At 28.0% G+C, this 22,953-nt stretch overlaps 1 pseudogene; it reads right to left on the reverse strand.

The window, feature by feature from the left end:
* Positions 1-18,708: 18,708 nt before the first annotated feature.
* On the reverse strand, positions 18,709-22,159 carry LOC113553694 (annotated as a pseudogene).
* Positions 22,160-22,953: the final 794 nt, after the last annotated feature.

Genomic DNA, 22,953 nt, shown 5'->3' on the forward strand with positions numbered 1-22,953 from the left:
GGTTATTATAATACGTATACACACGACAATGCTATTATGCGCATCGGAAAATAGAAAACGTATATACGTCGTACAGTACTTATTACTATACCTATAGTATATATTATGATGTACTTACCTGTACACTGTACAGTGCGCACATTACTATAACTCCGTATGCGACAGACGTAGCTGTTTCAATTATTCATGTGCCCCATTTCACGTTGGATTTCTTCGTTTGTATCGACACGTCATATATTATATTTTGTGCGCGTGCACATGACGTTGTCGGAAATATTGTACAGGAAAATGCATTCAGAACGACGACCGCCATCGAATTCGCGGGGCATACCTACTTTACTTTTATTATTTTTAAATCAGTGACGACGGTGGCGCTTATGAACTGACACGTGCATTATTAAAACCAAAGCGTCGAACTATTTATCGGTCATGGCTAAGTTTATTTCGTTTAAGATCTTCTAAGGATGCGTATTGTTTCCTCTGCAAATCGTTTTGTATACACGTCATCCGCGTCGGTACGGAATGAGGGCTGTTTAAGTTGTTACTCGTTTACCTCGTCACAAGGTATAGTTAAGGGGATAAATTAATCAACAGTTTTTGGATGTACAATTTTATTTTTATTGTTATCAATTAGATTTTCTTTAAATAATAACATCAAACGTGTTTTTGTTTTTTAATTTTAATAATTGTTAAACTCATACTTAGAATATTTAAATATTATACATATTCATACAATTATAAGTACCTATAAAGCTATAAATGTATTGTTAAATATTAATATAATATCGTAAACGTTTTATAATATTTACTATTATACCACTTTTATGTGAAAACGCTGTGTGGGTAATGCTGTATCCTGAGGATTTTTATTCCATTTTAATATCTATATACAAGTACACGGAGCACCGATGTGTACGAGCGTTCAATTATTGTCATGCGTATATGATACATATAAAATTACAATATTACATATAAGTAAATACAATGTGCATTAGCGGTACATACTATACGTATTTTATATGTAATATACAGAACGTGTTCGAGCGTACATAATTTAGTGCACCATTAAATCTAGTGCAGTACACACAACGTACGGGCGGTTTAGAGAATGCGATATACACGTGATTGACAATATACTACATGCACACATACACACCCCCACACCCACACTCGCGTGCGAGTATAAAGGGTAATAATAATATGTGTTTTACCCACGCGGATTTTTACAGATGCAGTCCTCCTTTTTCTTCCCATTGCACCGCGAACACGCGATTTAATACTTATAATAATATAATACAATATAACGCCGCCGATGCAGAGAAGTCGTTTATACTCGCGTCCGCGCGTGATAGATTTATACAGCGCTGCAATGCACACGCACCGAACTCGGGTATAAAATATACATACGGTTACACGTCATCGAGCAAAGGGATCGAGACGATATTATTATTGTACATCATACTGTAAATATGCCATACGTCCTGCAATATATACATACACATATCGTGAACACCGACATATTATATATGTATATTATGGTATATCGTATAATATAATTCATATTTATATAAGAGGTTCTTATTCTGTATATTCGATGTCACCGCCGCCGCCGCCGCATAATACAACCCGAGAATACAACGCGAATCAAAAGTCATATATTTTTGCTCGCTACCGACCCCGTTATACGATACGTATTATGCGGCTATATAAACGTGTTCTTTATCTTTGCGGGATGGTGAGATGAGGGATGGGACAGAGATCCGGTGAAGTTTCTTTTCGTATCAAATATGTCAGTTATATTTGCTTTGATTATGCATCTTAATATAATACATAATAATAATTTTTAAACTTTATTAATTTTATTAACATGATAAATAACTTAGTTAATCTTTAACGATCAGTTATTAAAGTTGTTACTTTTATATTAGTTTAGTATAGATAAACTTTTACTTATCTGATGGTTTATGGTACATTATGGAACAATACGATTTTTGTTAAAAGCCCGAATAAAATAACGTTTTTCATTTGTTTACGGAGTACGGCAAGTAATTAATAGCGCATTAATTTACATCGTATTGGCTCTGTCTTGTAAACATCACATCTACAAGTAAATTTTCAATCGGCACAACTAATTTTGTGTTGTGAGCTATGACCTATGAACTATGAACATAGTGTAAATTGGTCTATTATCAAAGTTACAAGCGAGAATATTCGTATTTTAATTGTCAAGTGAGTTATAATGTTGTGAAATATTACAATTTTAAAATACCCATACTTTTAATAAATGTATGAATTGGTAATTATAACTAATTGTATAAAAATTGCTACAAAATTATGATACAAACAAAACTTCATGAAGTAGTAATGTTAAAACCTACAATTTAATAATAGGTCAAATTATTATAGGAGCTAACGATAAATTTGCCATATGTTGTACAATTGTAAACAAAAACGTTTGTATAAGGTGATGGAGTTACCACACAACTGGTGAAACATACTAAATGTATATTAACGTATATTATATATATATTATAATATATAGTGTACAGAAATGGCTAACGCAGAAAAACATTACGGGTGGGGGGAACGTCCACATCTTTTTTAAAAAATATCTTTGGATTGCTATAAATCGTACATCACATCAAAGCACATTTCTTTGGGAATGGGGAAAACGTAATTAAAAAATCGGATTTTTTAGCCCATATATTATTATATAACTATTTGACTCGCACCTCGTTGGTATTGATCTGACGTTATTCGTCAGTAGCTATATATATATATATATATATAACAATATTATGTGTACGACATTACACTGGAAGCTGAATAATATGATACACAAGTATATTATATATTATTATATAATAATTTCAGTGGCCGTCGTCTCGCGCCGTATTTATCCACGCACACGACGGGTGTGTGTGCATATAGGTATAACGTGAGAGTTGTACCCATATGTACTTAAACTGATATTATATAATAGTAATGTATGCGATTTCGTGTGACACCGTGCGTGTCGTGCGCGAGATGAGCACCGCCACCGTCACTGTAGTCGTCCCCCGTTCGATCATAACCCGGCAGTCAAAATCCGCGATTCCAGTCCGTTTCTCGGCACGGGGGGCCCGCCGAAAAGTATATTGCCGACTGCCGCACAACATGATAATGATATACTATAATATACGGCGTGATCATTATTTCCATCCGTGTAAGCCACGCTTCGGGTGTATTATAATATTATACATTATTGTTATCATAATAACGCGTGCGTGTGCGTGCGCGGCACCGCAGTCGCCGCGAGAGGACGTATCGTTCACATGTACCTACCTGCCTACCCGTGTGGCTGTATCGGAGTCTTTAACAGACATAAGACAGTCAGACAGATGCTTGGCGAACGTCATCTCTGTCGTTATATCATGTATGCATGATACAATATTGTACATTATTATATTGTACACGTACCACAGCAGTCTTCGACGAGAAGCCGTGTAGTCCCTGTTGATTAAGTATACATTATAATAATATGCTACCCGTGTCTTGTTTCAGTCCTTGTCCCTTAATATTTTTCACACTTGTGCCTCGTGGTGTTTTCCTTATTCTCTCGTAGAACCTTTTACCCATGTAGGTCACACACTACACTAAATGGAATACTATTACTATGCGTAATAAACCGAGTTCGTTTGATTTCTTAAACCAGACAAACCATCTGTCTTCAACTGAAGTATATCATGGTATTTACTATAGCGTATTGTTACTTATATTTTAATTTTACCCATATTATACTTAATTGTATGTTTACCGCACACGTCGTTAATTAAGTACAACATTTTAGATTTGTTCGTTCTACGTTGTTGTTGTTTTTAATTTTATAGCAAGTAGTCATTGTAATATCTATTATAAATTATATTTATCTGTAATAAATAATATTATTACTATAATAGTTTTATAATATCGAATAGCACCGACGAAAGGGCATGTACAGATAATATTATTATCGTCTCTATTTTCTACTTTTAAGAAGTAAATTTGAAATTTTATAAAAAACAAAGAATAACAATATTTTCAAAAAAAAAATTTAGTAGATTTGTTATAACACATGTAACACATGTAATATAACGAATGCGTGTATAGCGTGCTCTAAGTATAATTTTTACTACACGACAAAAAAAATCGATTGCATTGACATTTTTTAATTAACGTATTTTTAAATTTTATTAATAAAAGAGAAAATTGCGTCTATCAGACCTATAAATGTGGCCACAATAAATATTATTATATTTGCATGTGTGGCGTACTCAGTGTAATAATGTGGTCTAAATAAGTATATCTATATACTGTTGTGTTCTCGTATATATTTATTAAACCGGAACGAAATGTGTGTGCATAAATCGTGTTCGGTTCGGCGAATTGACAAAATCATTTTATAAAATGCTCTTTTTTCAACTCGCGATAAATTCTTCTATTTATTTTTTTTTAAATCAGCTCCTGCCCTGTATCGGGAGAGTTTTTTTATTCTTATCGTAACGCACATTAATTCTATATAACGTTTTTTCGTGTCCGCGCACATCCGAATTCGGCGGGATCAGATTAAATTGGCGCAGGTCGAATAATTGACATAAAAACGATTTATATTATATAGAGTCGCCCTCAAACGCAAAACGAACAAACAAAAAAGTGAAATGTAACAATACTAAAAGTATAACGACACCCTTTTTCAGCTCTATGATTTTTTTCCTAGGAAAAAAACCGTCTATATAAAAAAAACATTTAAATTTTAAACATATTTTGTCAAATAAACCACCGTTAATAAAATAGTGATCAACCACGAAGCTCAACAGTATTCTGAAGCACAAAAAAATAGGAAATAAATCAATTATCGATGATTACTGGCTTCTATGTGAAATCTAAAATAGAAATAACTATAATGTTTTTTTTTTTTTTTTAACAGATTTTGTGTCGATTCCGTTAATCATACAATGAGTTTAGACAAATATTAAAACACACTCGAATTTAAATTAAAAATTTCATCTGCTGCTAAAAACATTGTGATGTTAATAAGTTTCCAATTGAATCATTGTGTATACTATATACAATACTACGACTACGACACGCATATAGTTATCGAATGTTTTTGAAAAGTAAATAAAATAATATAGGTACACAGCGATTTGCCTAGTATTCGTTATGAAACAAATAATTTTTTTAAATTTTGATATTTTTTTAAAAATGTGAGTATAATAAATTTATACAATATTACATCTATTTTATTGTTTTATAAAATCCTGCATTTATAAGGACATATTATATTATATATCCATACTATAATATGTGTATTATAATATATATAAACATGATGTAAAATCTTAAGTATTTAAAAAGTCCTTAAGTCTATACAACAATTTCAAAATTTAAAATTTGAATAAATTCATTACTAGAGGATAAATAGGGGTGACCATGCTTGGTGAATCACTTTGTATTAAGGTACATGTGTAAAAGTAGCTAGCTTGTCTAATAGTGGTTTTGCCGTATTGTGTACATTCAAACTATTATATATAAAGTCGTTTATTCAAGAGTTTAGCACACCGTATACACATAGATTTATGGGTTTCTTTATATTTTAGGGTATTTTTTTTTTTGGTAGACCACACAAAACATGATATTAGGTACTAATAAAGAGTAAAGAAAAAAACGTTATATATATATATATATATATATATATTGTGTATACTAAGTGTGAAAAAAATATAACGGATATGTGTAAATAGTACATAATCCCGTTAAGAAACATTCGCGGTAGAACAGTATTAAAAAAATGCTAGTCTACTCCATAGTTCATGTCTTGATAATGGATACATTAAATTCTATGCCTACAATTTAATAGGTATATATATATATATATATATATATATATATATATAAATACGTCAATAAAATACGGGATGGTTTACAAAATATGTTAATATCAATTTTTTTCTATAATAATGGATTTATACAAATTCTGATTTTCGGAATCTAGTATTCATTATTTTTGGACTTTTTACACAAAAAATTAGAAATAGAAATATTAATATAAATTACTAAAATTTTCAGTCACTTTTATCGCACCCATACCTTCCAAACACATTATTATGAATCTATTATTTTACACAAAGTTTCAATAACTCAAAATCTACTAATTCAAATTTTGATATAATTACATAAAAAAAAAAAAAATTATCCGTTAAAGCTAAATACATATATAATTTGTAAATAAAAATTAAAAATATTAAAAATATACTCTTTTAGTACATTTAAAAACGCAAAAAACCGAATTTTTAACAACGGCATAATCAGAGATAAAAAGGGGATGAGCATGTTTGGAGAATTACTCCGTATAATTATAAACTAGTCGATATTAGTATATTATAATTTTATTGTTAATACATGTTTAACTTTTTTATTCTGCGTGTAAAGATAAATGTTATAATTTTCAAACATACACAGCTATACTACATTGCAATCGTCTGGAGCCACTTTGCAAATTGAACACTTAGAGTCTTATATTATAAATATTATAAATATCTTTAACATTGACGTTTAAATCGTATTTTACCGGAATAGTGTAACGTTATTATTTTATTGTTTGCGCAATCTATAATGACGGCCCCTTCAGATGTGCGGTTCAAACAGCGTGCTATTATTTAATTTCTTGTTGCCGAAAATGTGAAACCAGTCGATATTTATAGACGTCTGCTTGCGGTTTATGGGAACCAAACTCTCGATGTAATTTCTGTTCGTCGTTGGGCATTACGGGTTAAAGGTATTGAAGTAGGAAAGGCGATTATCGCCGATCAGGATCGAAGTGGGCGGCCGGTGACGGTTACTGATGAGGCCCATAAACAAAAATTCGATGATTTGGTCAGGGGAAATCGGAGGATTAAACAATCAGAAATAGCAGTAGCATTAGGAATATCTAAAGAACGATTCCAGCATATTCTTTGTGAACTTGAATATCGAAAAATATGCGCGAGGTGGGTGCCCAGAATGCTAACAGAAAAAATGAAGCAAGACCGCGTAAACATTTGCCGCCAACTTATTGTGTGTTATGAAAGTGAAAAAGAAAATTTTTTGAATATTATTGTTACCGGAGATGAATCTTGGGTACATCATTATGACCCAAAAAACAAAAGGCAGTCAATGGAGTCTCGTCATAAGACATCACCGTGCCCAAAGAAGTTTAAAGTTCAAGCGTCAGCTGGGATAGTCATGTTGACTGTATTTTGGGATTCAAAAGGGGTGATCCACACAGAATATTTAGAGAAAGGATCAACAGTGAATTCAATACGATACATAAAGACACTAAAAAGTCTAAAAAAAGGATTAAGCATGTCAGACCAAATTTAATCCAACTTTTGCTTCATCACGACAAGACCTCACTGTAGCCGTGCCACAATCACAGCAATTGAATTCATAGCACTCGGATTTCAAGTCATTCCAAATCCACCCTACAGCTCGGATTTGGCCCCATGCGATTTTTTTTCTCTTTCCTAAGCTTAAAGAACACCTCAAGGGTAAAAATTCAATTCTGACGAGGAAGTTAAATCTGAAGTTAGACGATGGTTCAATGCTCAAGCTGAAGAATTTTATTTGGATGGCATTTCTAAACTAGTAAATCGTTGGCAAAAATGTATCGCCCTAGAAGGTAGTTATGTCGAAAAATAATAGTATGTAAATAAAAATCATTTAATTTACTATACACTTGTTTTTAATTCATTATTCTATGTACAATAGTTTTAAAACTACGCGTTAAGAGGCATTACTTATTAGCCCGCCCTCGTATAAAGGGATATGTTTAATATGTTAAACATTATGTAAGAAATATAAAGTAGTAGAAATTTAGGCGAGATTAATCCATAACCGTGGGATATAAAATTATAGCGATCACAGTTTAAGTATTTAACCTGTTTCAACTAATTTGTATAATTTATATAATTCCACAACTCTCTAACAGCATACATAATATTATGTAGGTACGTAGGCTATTTATAAAATCTATTTTGTAACATTATTATTTATCCATGTAAAAATAATTTTTTTATTTCACTAAAAACGATTTTTTTTTTGTTTAGTTTGCAATATTATATTGTGAGAACATAAACGCTCAATGCAACAAAATAAAAAATATACAAGTAACAGCTTATTTTAATTATTTAAAATGAACGCCTCAATATTATTCAATAATTTTAAAATTTAAATCTTAAATAGTCATAAGTACATAATAAATTAAAATGTCCTATTGTAAAATATTTAATTATTATCAAATCGTTTATTTTTAGATTCTGTATATTAATTTTACAATGACGAGTGTTTTTTTTTTTTTTTTGTGTGAACCTAAGTCTACATAATAGCCAATAAGTAGTCAATTAAATGATTCGATTTTAAATTTCGAGGGTGGCTTTGGATTGAAAATTGGATCAAGTTTCTATTTGAAAGTCAAAATTCCCTGCAGTGTTTTCCAAAATAATCGTTAAAAACAAATATAAAATTGAGGAAAAATATAAATTTTTCCGGAAAACCAGTTTTCACGAAACTCGATTTTTTTGTAATTCAAACATTAATGTTCGTGAATATTTGAAATTTTCATCAAATTATTATATTATAATTATCTATACATACACTTTATGGTATAATTTTTAATTTTTTTAAAAACTATTTTCTATAAATTCCAATTAAAAGCTATTTAAAGGGTCAAAATTCTTAATAAATTAACAAAAGATTCTACATGCGTTATTCTTGTATTTGTACACAAATTATAAAAATACATGGGAATATTTTTTTTATATGCATCTATATAATTCAAATTTTGACAAAATTCTTCAAAATCACAAAAATGCAAGTTAAAGTAAAAAATCCAAAATATAAACAAACACAATTATTGTTTATAAATGTTTTTGGTTTAAATTTGGACAAAATTACGTATTTTAATAATAAATAAAGATGTTAATTATTTGGTCATGATTCAAAAACATTATTCGTGGGGATATAAAAATTGCACGTATAGTATGAATAATTTTACTGTATACACAAATAAAATTTTCAAAATAATATGTAGATTAATTTTATGATATTGTCTATTTATATTATGACTTTACTCGTTTACTCGATACTCACACTATTTTACAGTATTAATTAACTCACTGTAAGGTATTATTAACTCAAACGTTAGTAACAATAAACAGTAATATTATGATATAAACTTATATTGTTATAAATTATAATAATCAAATACTTATAACAATATTATCAATTTAATGTTTTTGAAAATATTGAATCAACTTTATATTAATAGTACAATAAATTATTTAAATAGCTATATCAAAAAACATATCACGAAAAATATAGTTTATGTATTATAAAGTAGGCTGACAGACCGTTTCCGCTAAGAATCGTTTACAATGATATATCATTGAATTCAAATTGAACACATCCATTACTGATACACTCGACATTTATTAATAAAATGTGCAATAGAACGTGTATACTTGCTTACTTTTTTTATTTTATTTCATCCGTAAAAACGAATTAGTAATAACTTTAAACCAAACAGTCTTGAACGGTGTTGCACTGGGAAAGCTATACGCATCTCAATAACTATGTCTGCTGTATATATAAACAACGCTTCGATGAAAATCTACGAACAAAATATGATTATGATATTTGTCCAACTTACCAGGTATATAAACCAAGTCAACATTAAAAGATCTCTAAGACTAGTGTGTTTGATTTTATTTCTATTTTTATGGGTGTAGATACGTAAGGATGGATAAAACGATAATCTATAGAGTGAATTAATGAAAAGTACATATAATATATTGTTATATATTATTTTGTATCCATAAGGTCATTATGTTTCGGACAACACATGTCAACGTGCTGCAGTAGTACCTAATATATAGCTGTAAAATCCATTATTATATAGATTTGAGTGGGTTTTTTTATTGAGTAAATCATTAATCGAATAAATCGTTGATTATTATTGTGCCGGAGAAAAAAATAGTGAGTATAAGTCGACTTTGTTTGTTACTATTATTCTTCGACGTGTTATTGATAGGCCTGTGCTGCAGTATGTGCCATTAGCCCATTATAGAGTCCACAGGGATTAGATACTGAATGTAAACCATATAATAATACGATGACCTTAACCCTGCAGTTTTCTTGAATATCTGGAATTCGTCCTTTTCGAACAATGTATAATAATAATATGTTGGTTGTGACCCAATGCGGATGTCACACTGCACCACGCCATAACGACCTATTACGTGCATACCATTTTTTGTGAAATTTTGTTTATTACATTATATTATACAATTAATTATAACAATAAGTTATGACATCAAGAGAATTTTTTAGCAAAGTTTATTTATTTTGTTCAATAAATAAATAAAAATATGTACTTGTAATACAAAATTATTTATTGTATTTTATTTATCAAACAGTTATTAGTTATTACCTAAATCAAAATGTATTAGAAATTGCTTTAATAACAAATAAAATAATTTAAAGACATTTTCTTATGTTTTACTTTTACTTTAGTTATCTTTAAAAATGCATAATGTTATACAAACTGTTATACAATACAATATTAACAAAAAGTCTATCAATATTTATTTATACTCTTCTCTTTCTTTCGTTTTTTTGGATCAGTTTTGACCGATAGGTTAAAATTTAAATAATTTCACTCAACGAATGATTTTTAACTGATATAAAAACAAAACCAATTGGAAAGTTCAAATGCCTTTAAATATTTTAAAAAAGAGCCAAAATAGTTGGAAAAACATATACGTATAAAAAATGCTAACATATTACATTTGGTGAATAGTTTGAGTACCCACAGATTTATACAGTATAATTTTTTCTGTTCTAACAATTTTAAACCGATTTAAAGTGTTTAAAGCTATTTAAATACGAAAAATATCATAATATGTTAATATGGCGGTAAAACACTAAAACCGCGTTCGGGACGTGCACCGACGACAAGAGTCGCAGGCGACACGCGCGCGGACTACACGGCCACAGATGAGGTTTAAGGAGTGAGCGACTTCTTTGAGCGACGTGCGTGGACTTGGCAGACACAACGATGACCGTCGACTATAATAACAGCAACAATAACGACAATAATGAAAATAATATAATGCAGATATAATACAGTTTAATCGACGATTATTGTATATATATATAGGTACGACGAAACGCGACCGGTAGACCGATTCGGAGGAGCGCACATTGTGTCTGGGGCGGGTACCGTTCCGGTCCATCGGCGTTCAGATTACCTTATGCGCATTATATATAGGTGTATTATTTTGTGCATAGCGGCGGCCAGTGATCGATATCGTCGCGGAATCGTGAAGTCCCGCGGGCAGGCCGCACCGAATCCGTCTCGGGAGAATACCATATATATATTATTCCGTGTATAATACGTCTATTATATTGTTATAATATACATTTATATATGCATATATTGTGTATATGAAAATGAATATTATCATTATTATTATATATCGTGTCGCACATTATATATTATGATGTAGGTATGTATATGTATACGATATATAAAGAAAATATAACGTCTGCCGTCGCCGCCACCGTTGAAGCTGCTGCTGTTGTTGCTGGCCGGAGAAAGACCGCTGTCGAGTCATTCCGATTTTCGGCGTTAAGGCACCTATATATATATACATATAACATAATATAACCTCATATAATGTACACATAATGTCATTATACGGTTCAAAAGTGAGTCTCTCGCGCGTTATTATCATAATGACAATGCGAGTGTTACACATACGTTTTTCTCACTCGAAAACGCGACAGTATAACATCACACACACACCACTCCAGCAAGTCGCACAACCCTACCACCACCGCACCCCACGACGCGGGGCACAGCACCCGGCTGCACCGAATCCACACAATTATTGTACCATTATTATATATATATAGGTACCGTGTGTTATTATCGTGCGTATAGGCGCATTATATTGTTATTATATACATACTAAGACCATATAGGCGCACAGCTCGCGCCGTGTTGTTATATTGCCGTTTATTCGCTTGATGTACACCCGTCCGCTCGATACGATTCTATAATATTATATCCATCGTAAACCGCTTTTGTTGTATAATATTGTATAGGTTCCCAAGTGTATTATTATATATGTATATAAAAATCATAATATACCTACCCGTGTCGTTTCGTAAACAATTGGTCGGTAAAGTATAACGATAATTTTATTTTTTTATGCTGTACCTATATAAGTATTTATACTATAATAATATACTCAAAGCAATAAGCCGAGATTGAGTCAAAATTAGTAGGCACATTAAACATAATAACAATTAATTGCTTTATATACTCTTTATAGTAATATTTATATTTTATAACAAAAAAGAGTTTAATGTTACATCTAGATAACATGTTAAAAAAATACATTAACGATATAATATAATTACACTAATCAAATTGTTGTTCAACATAGTGGTTTTTAAAAAAATACGAAATTAAAGTATTCGCACTTAGCATACAAATTATCAATGAAATGCAGGTATATTTATTAGTCTTTTTGTAGGATTTTAAAATATCTGTAATTTAGTTATATGCGTGATAAACTTAATTCAATAAAAAAATGCGATATGTACGTGATATTCTTTGAGTTTCAGTAATAGGTCTATACACTTTGAGAACTACTGAAAAAAATAAGTCATGATAGATGAATATATATACCTATTCTTAAACTATTTTATTTTTAAAATTTAGAATCTATCTTTCTAAAGTATAGATTGAAAACAAGGCTGAAGTTATAAGAATGGTATAAAATTGAGTGAAAATAGTCCTTCGTGGACAGAAAAGGATTTTATACGTCCCTGATTTATTAAATCTTATGTTTGATCTGTTTTTCCTACAGTTAATCAACAATTTAAATAACATGTAAGATCGGCGGATTGAAACTAATCGATATTTATCAGAATTCAATAGTTTCGTCATATATATCTACCTATGTTGATTTCCGATGGTAAACATAATATATTTTTAATTTTTATAAAGGTTCTGTACCTAAGTGTATACTTTTGAGAAAGATCAGTAATTTTGACTAGAAAATAAAATTGTAAGATTATTATAATACATACGCAATATTAGGTTTGTTTACGTTTAAATATTAACTAGGGAGTTGCATGGTTTATCGATCAATTAACAAGTGCAGTGCCACCGGAGAAAAAAAATAACTTGAATATTTGACGCGGAAATTTCTCACGATAAATTACAGTAAACGAGTCATGCGATAAGCAGACAACTTGTTCGAAACTCGATAAAATATACGGAATTATACGACGATTGATATAATATTATAATAAGGAGTTAATTTATTTTTGAATCCGACGGTTATATTATGTACTTACTCGACTTCTTCAGTACACAAATCTTTATAACACAATCTATATCGTCAGGTTAATACAAATCTATACACAGTGTACACCGCAATCGCATAGCACAAGTAACACAAATTTTAAATATACAATAATGTTCCAATACAAAATGTATAAGCTATTTAAAAAAAAGTTTGAATTTAAACAAAAAATCGATAGTTTATTTGTATTTAAAATATAGTTCCAAGAGAAGGTTGATATAATTAAAACAGAAAGTTAAAATATTTAACGTTCAAGTTCAATAATTTATTTAATTATTTAAGAAGTATATTGCTGTACGTGTAATTGAACAATTGTTATAAATTAAAATCGTGTTTAATAATTTATTAACATAATTGTTTACAAAATTTGAAAATTTGGATTTGTAATCATCATAAAAACACCGTATGCTATATATAACTATAATCTAATAACTATATTATAACAATATGTTATTGCTGAAACAATACTGAAAACAAGGTAAATAAATAACAATATATACATACGAGTTATTGTATAATACAAAAAAAAAAAACATAAAAATAATTAAACAAACAAAACATTTAACTCTGAATAATACTTGAACAATATATACTGTGTTGATAGTTGATAGTATGATGCACATGCATTTATACAATTTTAGACAAAAGATGAAGTAATTGATTATAATCAATCTTATTGTCTTTGTAATTATTGTGAATTCAGGTACAAGAGTAAACATTTGTTTTTTTTTCATGATAACCGGTTATAAAAACTTAATTATATGTCACTTCGTAACAATAAAATGTTCTTTGATATTTCATAGTATTATGATACTGTTTAAAACAAATTTAAATATTTTTTTAGGGTAAATACTGACTGATAAATTTCTCAGGAAAATTATGCGTAATATTTCTATCTGGCCGATGGCCGAATTCAGTTTGATTTGTACCTAACGAAAATGTCTACCCCACAGAAATCAAAAAAGACAATCAATTTCATTCAGTTGGACGAATGTTTAAATAAGTATAGGTATTATTAATTATAATAATTAAGACTTATATATTTTTTATTTTATGTAAGTGTAGTTATAACTTATAATTATAACTAAATTCTGTATAATAAAACAATATACGATTTTTTATTGAACTAATTTAAGATTTTACATGGTTCATAAACATAATTTGACTATCATAACGGTTTCTAAAAGTTTTTAATTTTGCCGTTTCAATCGAAATAATAAATTGTTTTATTTATAGTTTGAATTCGGTATGGGAATCAATAATTTTATTAGTTACGTTAGAAGGAAAACGATTCTTAATATAAAGAATCCAAAGCTTGCCCGTGACTTAAAATTTTGTTGGAAGGTGTTTGGACTCCAATAACAAATAGTCTAAGAATGTACAACTTCACCTGGTCATGTTCTTGCGCGTGGAAATATTGTACAAATATCGAACAATATTAATGATATATTATTTATTGTATTGTTATGAGCATCTTAAATTTCCATAAATAATACATAGGCGCTTAAATTTATGTATTAAATATATACATTTTTAAATATTATAATTTGCAAATAACTTAGGTATCTCAACTTAAATATAATACCTATTACATTCTTTAAAATTAATAATTGCATATAGTAAATAGTACCGTCTCGTTTAAAAATCATAATCTACATTCTACACCACAGACAGAATATTATCACATATTATTATACAAAATTAATTTTAATCAGTAAATAAAATAAAATTCCATGTAATTTGAAATAATATTATTATTGTTTTTTTTAAGTTTTATAACTTACATAAACACAATTTATACATTTTATTATTATAGTTTTTGTATTTTTTTACTATTTGTATCATTTGTATGTGTACACAACCATCTCCTAGATATCTGAAATTATGACTGCCTTTTTAACATCCCTCTGCCTCCCTTAACCACTTGGACCATTTTGAACACTGCTTATACACATATGTATGTTACTCGCATTTCGCATGTCTCTGGTTATATTCTATAGATTTCAGTACATAATAATATATGAGTATATAATTGTATATGACATACAATATTAGGCGGTGATCTTCTCTTCGATATGCGAGGACACCCTTACGAGGACATAAATCTTATATTTATGTAATAGTATTATATTATACTATATATACCTGCCATACGTACTTTATAATTATCATTGTCGTGCACATGCAGGTTATAGGGGTGAGTTATTATAATATACATTTCTTTGAGTATGGTAAACGGACACACGCCGTGCAGTGGTCAAATCAATATTGTCGCCGTGCTACATAAACACGAAATAATAATATACGATCGGTGAAATATGTATACTCGTATGTATATATGAGTGCGACCCATAACAATAATATAATATCAAAAAATCAAAAACGTGTTTCTTTAGGAAGTTTTGTTACAGTTTTCGAGAATTTTAGTAAGGTGTCGTCTATATTCTACATGCCCGCGTATATTATTCGCGTGGTGGAAATATAATAATATATATATATATATATATGCTATACACGCATTCGGGTTTTGACAAATGGGGTTGTACCTACCTGAATTTCGGGTAACGCGCATTCCAGTCGTTATATTATATTGAATATTATGAAGAAAAAAAAATAATGATAATAATAACCCGCTGACAATTTCGAACCGTATAAAGGCAATAATATAATATAATATATACGTACGCCCCCATTCCTCGTATAATATACAAATGGGTACGTATAGAGAGATACATCACTCCGTCATCCGAGTCATTCAGAAAAGCGAATATCAGTTCTTTTGTGTTGCGACTTCGCGAGACCTGCAGTTTATTATCACAGATTGTTATTATTTATATATATAAAAGTTAACATCTCACTGGAAAACTAAACGTCATTACGATGTGTGTGACACCGCTATATATATTTCATAGTCAATAAAATGAACATTTTGCACGCTTTAATGTTTGAATATGAATTTTCATTTTAAAATTTTTTGTTTTTTAAATATTCCATTGATGAAATATAGTCGATATAGATCCTCGAAGTTAGGTCTTCTTTAGGAGTGTTATAGTATTTTCCATTAGTAAAGATCAAGAATTAAAACTTCTGTACTTGGTTAGTAGTTAATATTATAGGTACCCACCATAAAAATATGAAATTGGACATTGGTTGATGGGTCAAAATAAATCGTACGAATTGGACCCCATTAAAAATCATATTTAACTATTCCATATATAACGATTGATATTTGATTATTTATTTGTCTTATCTATTATTGAACCATTTTTTATAAAAGTTTTTCCTATAAATAGGGTTAGTAAACTTTTTAAATGTATACTTCATAAACTTATAAACAAACAATTTTATGTTATCTATAGAAAATATAACTTTAAAGTATCAAATATTTAAATGTTTCTAATATGTATATTGTATAATCATCGATTATATTAATTAATGTTATTCGGGATTTCATTGTAATTTAATGTTTAATCAATTTCTCGAGGCCACTTAGAACACTCTTAGAACTACATGCAATTACAAAACCGTTATATACTTTATTGGTTTTTGTATAAAAAAAATAAGGTTCGTATGGTCCATAAAAAAAAGTCTTAGGAAAATTAACAGATATAAAAACATCAGAAGGACCCTCCTGACACTTAATAAAAGCCCTAGATACAAAAAGAATATTTTTTTCTTCTTTAGAAAAAAATTTACATATATTTTGCATATTAAAAAACAATAAAAAAAATATAATTAAATTGAAAAAAAAACACAGGAATATGGTAAAAGCGAAACTATAAATTCAAATTGAAAAGAAATAATTAATGGGGTTTGATTTAACTAAAAAATTGTCATGATTTCCATTTAATTTAATTTTTTTTAATCAGTATGCTCATACGTTCACTTGTAATTTTTATATTTATTTTATAAAAATGGAAAATAATTCAATTAATAGTTAATTCTCAGTTTTAAAAACTTCATTAAGAGGACGCAGGTGCAAGTGTTGTCTCCGTCTTACACAGGTACGACATAGCACATTTTTTCTCACCAGTTTCAATAGTATGCTTTTTGCTTTGATATTAGAGTGAATTGACCTATTATTAAGCTTTTAAGTAAGAACATCATCTGTGTTTTTTCGTTGGTTTTTTTGATATTTTAATTTTTAAGTGAATTATGAGCGTTTTAAAATATTTTTCATACTTATAACTGGCTTAAAATCAAAATATCGTACAATACAAGCCAGTATATATTTTTACTGTTCTCTAGAATTATATAAGTTTTAATCCAATGGCACCTTATATTTTTAATTTGTAATACAAATTTTAGTATTTCTATATTTATTGACCTTGTTTTAAATATAGTTTCAGTACAAGTAGTAAAACCCTACAACATGTACAAAAATGTAGAAAATTCATATGCACACATATAGTTATTTTATTTATATATCTGAAATTAATTAACGTTATACAGATAAAAACATAATATAATTGATAATACATTTCAAAGATAATCGGTGAGCTTATTGAAATACATACAGTTAATATATATTATTTAAATTTTCAAAGACATCACTACGCAGGTATTATTTTTAGGTAGTTATTTATGTAGCTACATGTGACCGGACAATGGAAATATTCGATCGTAGAAGAATCGACATCACATGGAGTCTCCAGATGAAATTTAAAATATTTTTCTTAGGCCAACTTTCATAAACACTGTACCCCTTTTTATCAATAAATGTTTTTGGGTACCCCTTCTTAATAACTAAATTAAAATATATATAAAAAAATGTAAAGACTTACATACATGAAGGCCAGACTTGTACCCCTTAAAAAATGTCGAGTACACCCAAGGGGTAAGCGTACCACAGTTTGAGAAACACTGTCCTTAGGCTTTGAGTAAAGAAAGGAAAAGTGCACCTAGCAATCGAATATACTTGTGTTGGGATAAGTAAAGAAACGAACCGAAACCCATCATAATATAATATGTATAAGTATAAGGAGTTATAATGCTGGTTTTTTTTTTGTTTTCTATTGCGATCACCTAGACCAATAGTATAAAATATATATATATATATATATATATTGTCCGCTAAATAAAAAACTAATTTCACGGTTAATTAATTAACAAATAAGAAACAATTGTATACACTATTACATCATAATTAAAAATAATATAAAAAAACAATGTAAATCACGTTTATTATTGTATGAGAAAACAAATGGTCAGCATATTGTAGTAACAACAAATTAATTACAACAAAAATCACAATGTCACTCATGTGCAGAAATAGGGATTAAATTAAAATAGGTTAATGTTGTTTAATTATAGTTTAATACTTAATCAGTTTCCCATGATCTCTTTAGCTCTATAATTAGAACAAAACAGCCATAAACTTCATTGTTTTTTGTAAAAAAAAAACGAAATTTGTATACTCCATAGAAAAATGTTTTTGGAACATTAGATGAAGCGAAATTAGCAGTATCTATTCCAGATACTCTATAAAAACCCTGAAAACATAAGTCAAATTTTTTTCTTCATTAAATTATATACAATAATTACATTGTTTCATTTAATAAACAATCAGAAAAAACATTGCCAATATTAAACGTAAAATTAGAAAAAATAAAGTATATACGAATTTAGTATAGATGTAATTGTAAATTTTAACTAAGAAACTTTACTCAATAAAAGTATTAAAACAAACAATTTTGAATAGAATTTGGTTAATCCAAACCAACTATCTTCTAATTAATATTCGTTTAAAAAAATACATATTCAAAGTTCACTTATTTATCAGTATTTTTCGGAAAAATTCACAAAAACAACATTCTTATTAAGAGTTATTTTTAGTCACTTTTTAACAAGTGTAAAATAAATATTTTATATTTATATATTAAAATATTTGTCCATGGTTTTTAATGTTTGTAATGTTATTTAAACATACATTTCATACCACGGGAATAGGACATGTAGTATTGAGGATTCCTGCAGAATTCAATATTGGGCCCAAACATTTCCCAAGAACAGTTTGAGTGACGAGCAAGCTTTGGGTCGCTTATACAAAAGAGCGTTGTCCTTCCAACCACCAATAGAATCTTTTATCGCCATATTGAATTCAAACTACAAAGAAAAAATATTTTGACAAAAATCAAATCAAATAGTATAATTTGACAAAATTCATTTACTTCAGAATTTAATGTGTATGATAGTTAAATCATTTATGTGATAAAAGTTTTAAATTTATAATTTTTTAATAATTAATCATACATTAAATTATAAAAAATAAACTTTTATCAAGAGAACATTTAGGATTTAATAATAAAATGGTGGACAAGTGAGTAACTGTAACTGTTTGTAACAATTTTGTTATAATTGAATTATATGATATAACAATGATAAATTATTATATATTATGAATTATAAATAATGATACTGATCATAGACGGTCTATAAACCTATATCATTAAGTACATAACAAATAAAGTATTTTATTTAACTATTAGTATTTAGTACCTAGTACCTATTACAGTAAATACAATAATCTTTGAATTATTTTTTGTTAAAAACATTGCATTTGAAAATGTCATTGACCGCTGTGTGTTTAAAAATAGTAATTTATACTATAAATTGTATGTACCTACTCATGAATAATATTTTTAAATTACTATAAAATAATTAAAATCAAAATTTTTTTTTAAATTTCTAATTATATTTAAATTTTAAATTAAATGTTTATATAAAATATTGATCATACTCATTACATTTAGTTTCTATATAAATAACTTATGAGTAACTTTATACTACATTTTCAAACCTTATTGTATTAAAAATTCATATTTTTTTTTTACATTTTTAACTAAAAAATAGTTTATGATCTTTCATTATTTTAAATTTTAAATTGTATTATTAATATAATTTTGTGTATTTTGACGTTCAACATGGAAATGTTCAAATGTGTATTTGAGAATATTGTTAGTTTTCACCTCATAAAATAATACAATAATACCATTGTTGCAACGCTCCAAAAAACTGTAAGATGTCACTAAAAAAAAAAAAAATTACATATCGACCATATAAAAAATAAATAAATTAATCTTTATTAATTTGTTTCATGAATTATTTTCAGTTCTCGACAGATCGTAACGTTAATTATACTGAACTAAAATCTACTGACCAGTCATCCCACCAGCATCGCTACTAACTATAGAACAAGGTAGCAGAAAATATATTATACATAATACACTTAATAAAACGTTGCATTACCTTTGTAAGAAAAAATGGTTTTGTGAAATCCTATAAATAAGACATAATATTGAAAATTTCAAATGTCTATGAACTATGAATTATTCAAAATCATTTAAAATAATGTAAACATTTTATCACGGTTAGAAAATAATCATATAATATATCTATTATTTGGTAAAAATTTCAAATATCTATGGTTATTCATTTTTGAATATCAACAATTGTTGGAGGATATATGATTATTTTTTATTTTCTGGTAAAAATTCTATAATATGATGTATATTATAAATATTTTTTATGAGGGATAAAATTATGTGTCTAACAAACTACTACCTAGCGAACTACTGGGTGAAATTAAAGTAACGGGTCTCTGTTTACTTTAAAAAAAGACCATCACCATTACTTGTTAAACATTAATGAGACCTGTGGGCTCTGAGTGCCACTGAACACCGCGTGATAAATAAAGTATTGTAAGTGGGTGTCATATTTTGTCAATTTTCGAATCTTTTGTATAAAAAGAAAATTTGTTACAAGTTTCTAACTATATAAGCAAAATTAAACATTTTAAAAATTTAAGACATTTTGTAGACATTTTAAATTTAAACGCTTATTAAAAAAACATTGTGACATTCAATTTTCGATATTTTTTAATTGATAGATTAACATATAAGGATACTTAAATTAAATGTATAAATATGTATATAAACATTAATTAATATTTTAAAAAAAGTTTTATTTATTAATGAATTGCTCAAAGTTAACATATTATTTAAATATTTTGCTATATGTAGGATATTTTAAAAATCTACTGTTTTTTTTTTTTTTGAGATACACTAATAAAAAAACATTTATTTTGTCAGTTATCGGATTTCTTAAAAATTCACATTTTTCTTTTCTTTTTTTTTAATAAATTTCAATGTTGAAAATCAAAATAGTATTTTAACTAAACTTATATGTATATATATATATCTATATTGATATAAACACTTTACATATATCATAGTAAAATGTATTCATCGCTCTACTCAGAAATCAAAATAAATGTATACTTACATTAAAAGAATCATCAAATGGAACGTAATTTGTTAAATTTCCTTTGATTTCTGTGGTATTAGCAGATTTTTTGCTTAGGTAAAAATTAAATACAATTTTATCAGGCATAGAAACACAACGCACTAGTCCTAAGTAATTGATTCGGTATTCACCCTGAAGAAAAATATAAAATCGTTTAAATTAGTATCATATACCTATATGGTATTTAAAAACATTAATATTTTTAATAATGCGTTGAATACTAATTGAACGAATTGATAGATTTAAAAACGTATAATTACAGGTATAAGTACTTACAAACGGTAAATTTGGTAAAAATAAACGTTTATATGAATCTGAATTTACAACAGTTAAAAATACGATAAAACTGATTATTAAACACTTGTACATTTTTGTTATTTTTGGTTTGAAATGTTTTAACTATATTATCAATGGCGAAGTGTGTTGCTCTACTGATTTTTAGAGTCACATAATTTTTGTTATAATGATGGTACCTAATCTTTTATTATTTGTACATATATATTATTTATTATTTAATGGCCTTGTTTTCAGCATTGTTACAGTAGATAACTTGAACAGATAATCCATTATGGATTTTAATTTTTTTTTTTTTTTTAATTATGATATAATTTTTTAGATATATGAAATCTACCATTAACATATGCTAGTTTACTGATATTATTCCCGAATCTGGAATTAATTAATGTCACTGCAATACACGCATAAATTAAATAATTTACACTAAGTTTTAATTGATATTGTTTATGCTTGAAATGCCTAAAATTACATGTTATAATATAATATATAACACATATAATTCAATTTCTAGTGACATCTGAAAATGTATACTTAGAAATAACATAGAGGCGACTCCCCTCGTTTTCGTGGTCATCGACGCATATAGACTTCTTCAGTTACTGATAAAACACAATCAATGCAATGTCTACGCTTAAGGTTTCAATATCCATTTTCACTAAATTTTGATAAAACTAAAAAAAACATATTATTTAATTTAAAAATAATCTTTTCTTCGTACTGATTTTTAAACCTATTCAACCAGTGTTAGATAGATTATTTATCAGTCTTTTTTGCTTAAAAGGTTGAGATTTTGTTTGGGTTTTGAAAAAAAATGTTAGTTGAAGATTCTACAGTTTGAAGCTAACTAACATTAAGACATAAGCATTATACATGAAAAACTAATAACGGTGTACGATTAAATATTATATTTATTTAT

The sequence above is a fragment of the Rhopalosiphum maidis genome, chromosome 2, assembly GCF_003676215.2.
Source record: "Rhopalosiphum maidis isolate BTI-1 chromosome 2, ASM367621v3, whole genome shotgun sequence".
Taxonomy (NCBI): Eukaryota; Metazoa; Arthropoda; class Insecta; order Hemiptera; family Aphididae; genus Rhopalosiphum; species Rhopalosiphum maidis.